The 7,858-nt window shown below is 35.0% G+C and overlaps 1 pseudogene across 1 annotated transcript; it reads right to left on the reverse strand.

Annotated features, from left to right (window-relative positions):
* Positions 1-5,063: 5,063 nt before the first annotated feature.
* LOC114903220 lies at positions 5,064-6,101 on the reverse strand (annotated as a pseudogene). The gene has a single exon (XR_003795656.1). The product of XR_003795656.1 is annotated as a testis-expressed protein 30 pseudogene (transcript).
* Between the last annotated feature and the right edge of the window lie 1,757 nt (positions 6,102-7,858).

The raw sequence follows: 7,858 nt of genomic DNA on the forward strand, positions 1-7,858 counted from the left end.
TGAACACTGGATTTTATTCTGGGGATTTGTTTTGATAGAAAACTTTATTTATCTCAAATACATCTTATAATCTATGAAAATGAAGCAGAACTTCAAACAAGGTTAATTTTCTATGCAAAGTACACCAACAGCCTCATTGGTCTTTATGATTTCTCTCTTTGAACAAAAACATGATCATTTATCAGTCAGACTCCTATGTGCCTAATTCTTTAGTTAGCACAGAGCTTATATAAACACAGGATACCATGCCAGGACAGCAAAACACTACTGAGTGCCATACGAGTATTTATGGATAAGAAAATATATCCTTTTTTCCCTTTCATTTTTACTTGATTACACAGTAATCAAATATTTAATACACAAAGTATGATTGCTTTATGAAATCAAAGAAAATTTAAATAGCTTTAATGTTTAGGTATTAACTAATAACAAGTATATATATATATATATATATATATATAGTGAGAGAGTTTCACCTCAAGTATAGAGGAGAATTGGTATTAAAATGGTAAAATGGTATTAAAATCCTCACAATTTGTGTATTGAAATGACAGTACCAAAATAGCATACTTTGATGGCAAGTGATTAGAAGTGATCATGTTAGTTCAAGTGGTAAGTATCAACCTGTGAAACATGGACTAAATATTCCATGAAGTAAAAATAAGCACAAATAACAACTGAAAAGAAGTAAGAGGGAAAAACCAAAAATGGTTGTTCTAAAGAAATGATTTCCAGTCCAGGATCTGACGTGACAGAGAGAACAATTTCACTTTCAGTGGTTACATGACGTCATTCTTTGCTCAAATACTCCACTAGTGAAATAATCCCATTCAGCATCAAAACCAAAGCCCTACAGTGTTCGCAGCCACCACCTCCTGCGCCTCTGACTTAATCTGCTACCTCTTCCCACTTGCTCATTCCAATCTAGCCCATGACCTCCCTGCAGGTCCACCAAACCCAGAACTCCCTCACAAGGAGTCCCTTGAACTATAACTTCTTGGCTGGAATGCTCTCCTCCCAGAGAAGCAGGGCTGACTAACTCATTGTCATCGGGGGTGGACTCAAATATCACCTCCTGGGGAGAAATTTCCTTTGCACCCCTTTTAAAAGAGCAATCCGCCTGGCCTCACCCCACCATCTCACCATTACTCTTACCTACTTTCTCTTCCTCTGTTGCATTTATCCACACCTGTTTGTTGAATAAAAGTCACTCATTAAATATTTATGGAGTAAATCACTAACTCAATGAATGAATATATATCACTCTCTTTGAAACAAGTTTGTCACTCTAAGATGTGTAAAAATGTCACCATCAAAAAACAAATTGAGAGCAAGATGTAATATATGACCATGGTTGCTGTGAAAATTAAAGAGTTAAATCAGACTCTACACCAGAATGCGTTAAACTCAAATACTCAAATACATGTAAACGTTCCTTTATGCACAGATTGTCAGGAAGGGGTAATAGGCTTAGGCTATCAAAAGTCAAAACACCTTCTTACTCATAGTTGACCAAGAAAATACTTCAGATCTGAAGGAAGGAGCAGGCAGTAACTTACGGCTCTTGGTAGGTGTCCTTCCAACTGGTGCCATGTGTCTTATACAGTCATGCAGAACCTCTCCCAAGTCTCCTTGCCTTTTCCCTTTCCAATCAGCTTCATTCGGTGTCTCAGTTTAATTACTCTAAATTTACCTATTTTCCAGTATATGTTGTTTCCCGGCTTACCTCTCAAGTCCGTATACTAGCAAGTCTGTTTTGGATTCTCACATTATTCAATCTGGGAAAATCACAAGAAAAACAAATCTTTTATCCTGATAATGTTCATTTCTCCCACCTAAATTATTCCTTCTCTGTCATCAGTTTTAACTGGGCTTTATTAACTCTTATCTACTTGAAGTATTATTGACAATGATAAGAATGCTTAACTTTTTGATACCCGTCCATGAAATACTTCCATAGCAACATATCCTCAAAATCTCTCCCTTGTCGGAATGGACATGAGAATTGGGTTTCAAAATCTGAAATTTTACCCATAGATCCATGCCCTCTGTGTAATCTTTCTGATATGTGATAAGGTTTGCCTATCATAGTCAATAAAGTGCTTGGTTACCATCAAATGTATTAACTAGATTTCGACTCTTGGTTTCTATACGACAAAAATAATACAAACTTTATTAGGGAAAAAATTGCTTCTAAAAAGTTTTCTTAATTGATAGTTTTCTGCATCCTGAATGTTATCAGATGGAAACAGCACATATTTCTGCCATTGTTATACATCTGTAATCAATGTCAAAATGTGCTTTAGTTGGGCTTCTCTGGTGGCGCAGTGGTTGAGAGTCCGCCTGCCGATGCAGGGGACACGGGTTCGTCCCCCGGTCCGGGAAGATCTCACATGCCGTGGAGCGGCTGGGCCAGTGAGCCGTGGCCGCTGAGCCTGCGCGTCCGGAGCCTGTGCTCCGCAACGGGAGAGGCCACAACAGTGAGAGGCCCGCGTACCGCAAAAAAAAAAAAAAAAAAAAGTGCTTTAGTTTCTTGTCTGTAACAAATTACCACAGACTTGGTGGCTTAACAGCAACAGAAACACATTATCTCACATTCCTGAATGAGGAAGTCCAAAATCAGTATCAATGGGCCAAAATCAAGGTGTTGGCAGGACCGTGCTCAATCTGGAGGGTCTAGGGGAGAAACTGTTCTTACCTCTGCCGACTTCTGCTGGCAATCCTTGCCTTGTGGCTGCATCACTCCAACCTCTGCCCCCGTCTTCACATCATCTCCTCCTCTTTGGTTTGTGCGTATATCTATATCTATACTCTAGAACACTATCTCTTTTACATAATACTTAATGGATTGGGCATAGTATCTGCTTTTCATAGAGTAGGATCATTCTCCGCTTACAGAGTAGGGTAAACTATACAACTTTTGTTTCTCTACTATTTTTTCTTCTAGCAGTAACTTCTAAAACAATCTCTGGAGTTGAATCATTTATTTATCTCCACAGAACATCCAGTTTATAGAGTTTTGGTAATCCAAAGATGCTTGGGTGCAGCCTAAACACTTGACACTGGACTGCTGTCCATACTCTCCACTTTGAAGGAAGTGACTTGTTACCTGCAATGCCTTCTTTTACTAAATAAGGTGTCAGGAGAGCTATACCTGTAGAATATAACTTTTGTATCTCTTTTGCTTAACCAAGATTTATATTTCATAAACAAAGTATGGTCCAGCGACACAGTAACCCCATGCTGTCTTACAGTCTCCATCTTGTGGTTTATTGAATTATTACCTTCCATCTATTAAAGGGTTTGTCATATCTTTTAAAGATGTATTTATACTAGCTTACTTCAATTCCAAACCTGTGATCTTGATATTTTTAAGTAAATAATAGAATTAGATAGAGTTAGATTGACAAATGCTACAACACTTCTTCTATAGTAGGCTTCCTGATGTATTACTTTAGGAAGGCCTGACAAACATAAAGGACTTCAAAGATATTGTTCGTATTCTATTTCTTCAGCTGAGTGATGAGCAACTTAGTGTTTGTTTTATTCGTGTTCTCTCCCTGTACATAGGCACTGTATACCTTATTTCACATGTATAATATCTGTCATAATTTAGTAAAATAAAGTTAATACACAGTTTAAAAAGGTGCATTAACTAGGCATATAGACAAGAGAAAAAGCCCAACAGTCTTGATAGGCCCAACAGTGTCACCTTTATTAGACATTCCTGAGGATACAGGACTCTGTGGGGATTCTCAACACTGTCAGCTCTGACAGCTTGGACACTTTATAACAGTAGTTCCTGTCATATTTTTCTCCATGGCTTTTTCATCTTTTCCTATGCTGATTCTTTGTTTAAACTGTTTCTTTTATGCCTATTCTCTCATTTCTTTTAAAAAAATTCATGAAAATCAAGCTAGAGGAAAAGAGTAAACAACTATTATTAGAAGTGTGTGAAAAACTTCTATGGACATCTCAGGTAAGGCAGAGGAATAGCTTTTTTCTTCTATTTAATAATGTCTCAATAATACACATTTCTATTCATTTTAGTGGTAAGATATTTATGGGTAGAAAAAATATTGCTAAGTTCTAAATGTTCATTTTTCGATTTGTTAATCTTTCTAAACAAATATATTGAAAAACTTTGGAAAGTTTATAAAAATTATGAAAGGTTGAATTTAGTTTAAAAACTATCAAAGATTTTAAATGATCTTTTTCAAAGTGTATAGTGATGTTTATTCAGAATTTTATTCTTGATAACATTTTGAGGTTTAAAGCACACAGGGTGAATACTATTCAAGAAATAATGCCTCTGTTTGCAAAGAGAGGTAAACTCTTTTGAGAAGGATGTATCAATGGCAGAAAGAGGGTGGAGAAAATTTTATCAAAAAGGTTCCCTTCTGAGGGAGAGAAGGAACTCAGATATGACATAGCATTTTAAATAATTTAAAATTACTTTGATATTAAAGCCAATTAAAAAAACCCTTGCTTCTCTTTTGGCTTTTTGCTATATCTTCTAATCTTAACCTTTATAGGTTTTTATTTACTTTTTCATCTGCCCTAAAATAAATGGTATATGAATAGAGTAACTTTTATGTTTGTTGGAGGCTGTATCAGATTGAGATTTAGCAAAGTTAGGACAAATTCTAATTAAAAGATTATGTTTGGGTGATCAATTACATAATTGAGGGATTATGGGATATGGACCAGCCTTTCTGGGTTAGATCCTACTACCTCTTACCTGCCATCTTACTAAGGGTGAGGAAATAGAAAATGTGGAAATTGTTCCTCATTTTCTTCATCTGTTAAATAAAGATAATAATAATAATCTGCAACTGGAACAGTTATTGTCAGAAGTCAGTGATATAATATATTTCTTTATTACCTTTATGGAAATTCCTCATGAATATGTTATAAAAATTGTTAAGGATTAGAATTTACATAGGATTGAATAGTAATTTCCTGATATGTTGATCATTAATTTTTATTAGTGGAACACAATATAATCAGTAATTTTTATTATTGCAACACATGCATTCTTTTTTTTGTTGTTTTTGTTGTAACAAAATTCAATGTTTAATTTTTCAAAATTTAACTATATTAAAGAAAATAAGTTATATTTAGACCACCTTCAATATTTGTACATCATCTTTATACAACGATAACAGTGCTTTCAAAAGACACTTTGTAAAGGGCATTAATTTCACAATTAAAATGTGTTTTAAAAACGGGAGAACATTAAAGGACATTAAATTAGTCTGAAATGTATCTCATAATGCTGAGAGGTATGTTGTTCTTTAACAAATTAACTGTATTTGTATTCAGAATAACATAGCTTGTAACTACAGACAATTATTTCTTGCCCATTTCAGTGATTTCCTGGATCCAAAACAAAATCTGTGTATTTATTTCTTGGAAAATATCATTTGTTGACCGTCCTTTCACTGCCATGGAATGACTTGCTTTCTCAATCCAGTGGATTTTATTAGGAGCTTGCATTTTCTGTGCCACTTTCTCCAACAAGTTCTTTTCACACATTTCATCTGCTGAGCCTGACACAAACAGTACAGGATCTTTTATACGAAAGAGATCTTCATCTCTAAGTTTATGCTGCTGCTTTGGATGGTGCAGTGGATAGGAAATACAAATGAGACCTCGAACAAAATCATCAGCATCATCTGGCTCAATATGACACATTACAGAAGCAGCTGCTCTTGAGCCCATTGAACGACCTCCAAGGAAAACACCTGCAAGTTTGTATTCTCCTGAGGTCTTTAGGTAATTCAAAACTGACATATATGCCTTAATTCTATGTACAATATTAAGGCCTTTACAGGTAAATCTCAGGCTAAAGAAACCATGAGATGCAAGATGGGATGCCAGTGACATCAAATGAGGAAGATTCACATCTCCTGATGCTCCATGTGTAAGAATTATTCCATATGTTAAGCTCTTGTTAGGTACCAAACAAACAGCATCTAGTAATTTATTTCCAAAAGGTATTTTTAATTTAACCGGGGATGGGAAAGTGGCCGGGAGCACCTAACCGCCCTCACTCTCTTCAGGGAGCGAACTTCCACACTCGAACTCGAAGGGACCGCCTCGCCGCACCCATGCATTCTTGAGAGTTAATATCACCTACAAAGAAGAAAAATTTTGGTCTCCAGGTGTAAAAAATCTTATCCTCTTTATGTAGGAAGCACAAATATACATATGATATGTAAACAGATGCACAGTATACTCTTGGCATTAAAATTTGATGAGATTATATTAATAAAAAATGCCTTGAGTCATCTTGTGGGAAGAGTGATAATGAAAAAAAGTTGAGAACCAACTAGCGTAACACAAGGCAAAGTAAAGAAATAGTAAGCTTTTAGAACTGGACATATAAAAGGCCAAATTTCTATTTTTATTAATTATTCAACACAAACACTAGTGAATAAAATGAGTCTCCAGAGCTCTGCACACGTTGCAAACGGAAGTGGACTGACTTCTGTTTGTGGACCACTTCTTGAAGTGGTCCAAGCAAAGGACCAATATACTTGCTTCGAGTCCTTCCCTGTACTGCAGTCTACTGTATGTGCATGTGTCACCTGGCAGTTTTGGTTTCATTCCATGAATATTGGGGCACAGAAACTTGGTGTCATTTAAGAAATGGTTGATTCTATAGCTACTGCTCTTCCTGTGAATAATAAAACCCTTTTACCTTTGACACAGATGTCTCATGTTTTCTGCTAGCATCCATGATTCTGGGACTGACAAACTCATTAGCTTATATGTAGAGTAAAATTTCAGACCTTTTAATTCTTATCAACTGTAAGACTTAATTGTAGAAACGTGCTTTCAAATTGCTTATAGTGTGAAAAATTGAGTAGATTTTCTTTCTTACATGTAAGCAATTTACTTTGTCAATATAGATCTTAGCATGATGTTGTTTTCCACTGTTTTAGGTACAAGGGGAATTGATAGTTTGAACATTGCCTATTTGTATCACAGACCAATATTTTCAATATTTTAATTTCCTCATATTTAAAATAATTTTTGAACCAGTCTATTAGTTCTATGTGGGTTATTTTTGCCATTAACATTGCTTAAAATTATTGTAAAGAATTGTTTTATTGTTTTACTATACATTATCCAGATATAACATCATGCTTTTAAATATATCGATGGTTTTTCCAACTCATTGTGTATTTTATCACATAGATGATTATTCTAGCAAGCTGAAATAATGATTTGAATAGTCTAATAATAATTTCTCTTATATATGATTCAAATTGTTCACCAGGATTGGAAATATTTTTCCCTCTCCTCCACCCTAGGGAGAATTATACTTCAAGTTTACTGTCCCATCAGCTTTCTCTAGCTGCCTAATTGATAATCAGCAAACTTAGATTACTTCTGTCAAGAAAAATTTTGGTTTATTGCTATAGGATTTTCTGCTGCAATGATCCCACTTGTCTACACTTGTGTCATATTCTGTAATAGTTATTCCCATGACAGGGTTCATAGGGGCTTTTCTATTAAGTTGAATTCAGAAGTCAAGTTTCCCCTAAGGATTACTGAATGCCAAGCTGACAAAATACCAGAGAGATTTTCTCTTTTTTTTTGTCATAGCCTTTTCACTCTGCTTCTGTTTGCCTTTGTTTTTTAAACTCAGCAGAAAAAAATAAATGTGATTTGAAATTGATATATAACTTCTAGCTGCACAAGTTATTTTTGTTTGTTTGTTTAACTAATGGGACTTGTTAGATTAAATAAGAGAATCCCAAATAGACAATGTATAGAAGAGGTAATAATAGGTGAATATCACATTTCCATTTGTTACTATTTTTCCATTTTGTTACTCTGGTATAAA

This window comes from Monodon monoceros, unplaced genomic scaffold (assembly GCF_005190385.1).
Source record: "Monodon monoceros isolate NGI ecotype Baffin Bay Population unplaced genomic scaffold, NGI_Narwhal_1 Super_Scaffold_20, whole genome shotgun sequence".
NCBI classification, from domain to species: domain Eukaryota; kingdom Metazoa; phylum Chordata; class Mammalia; order Artiodactyla; family Monodontidae; genus Monodon; species Monodon monoceros.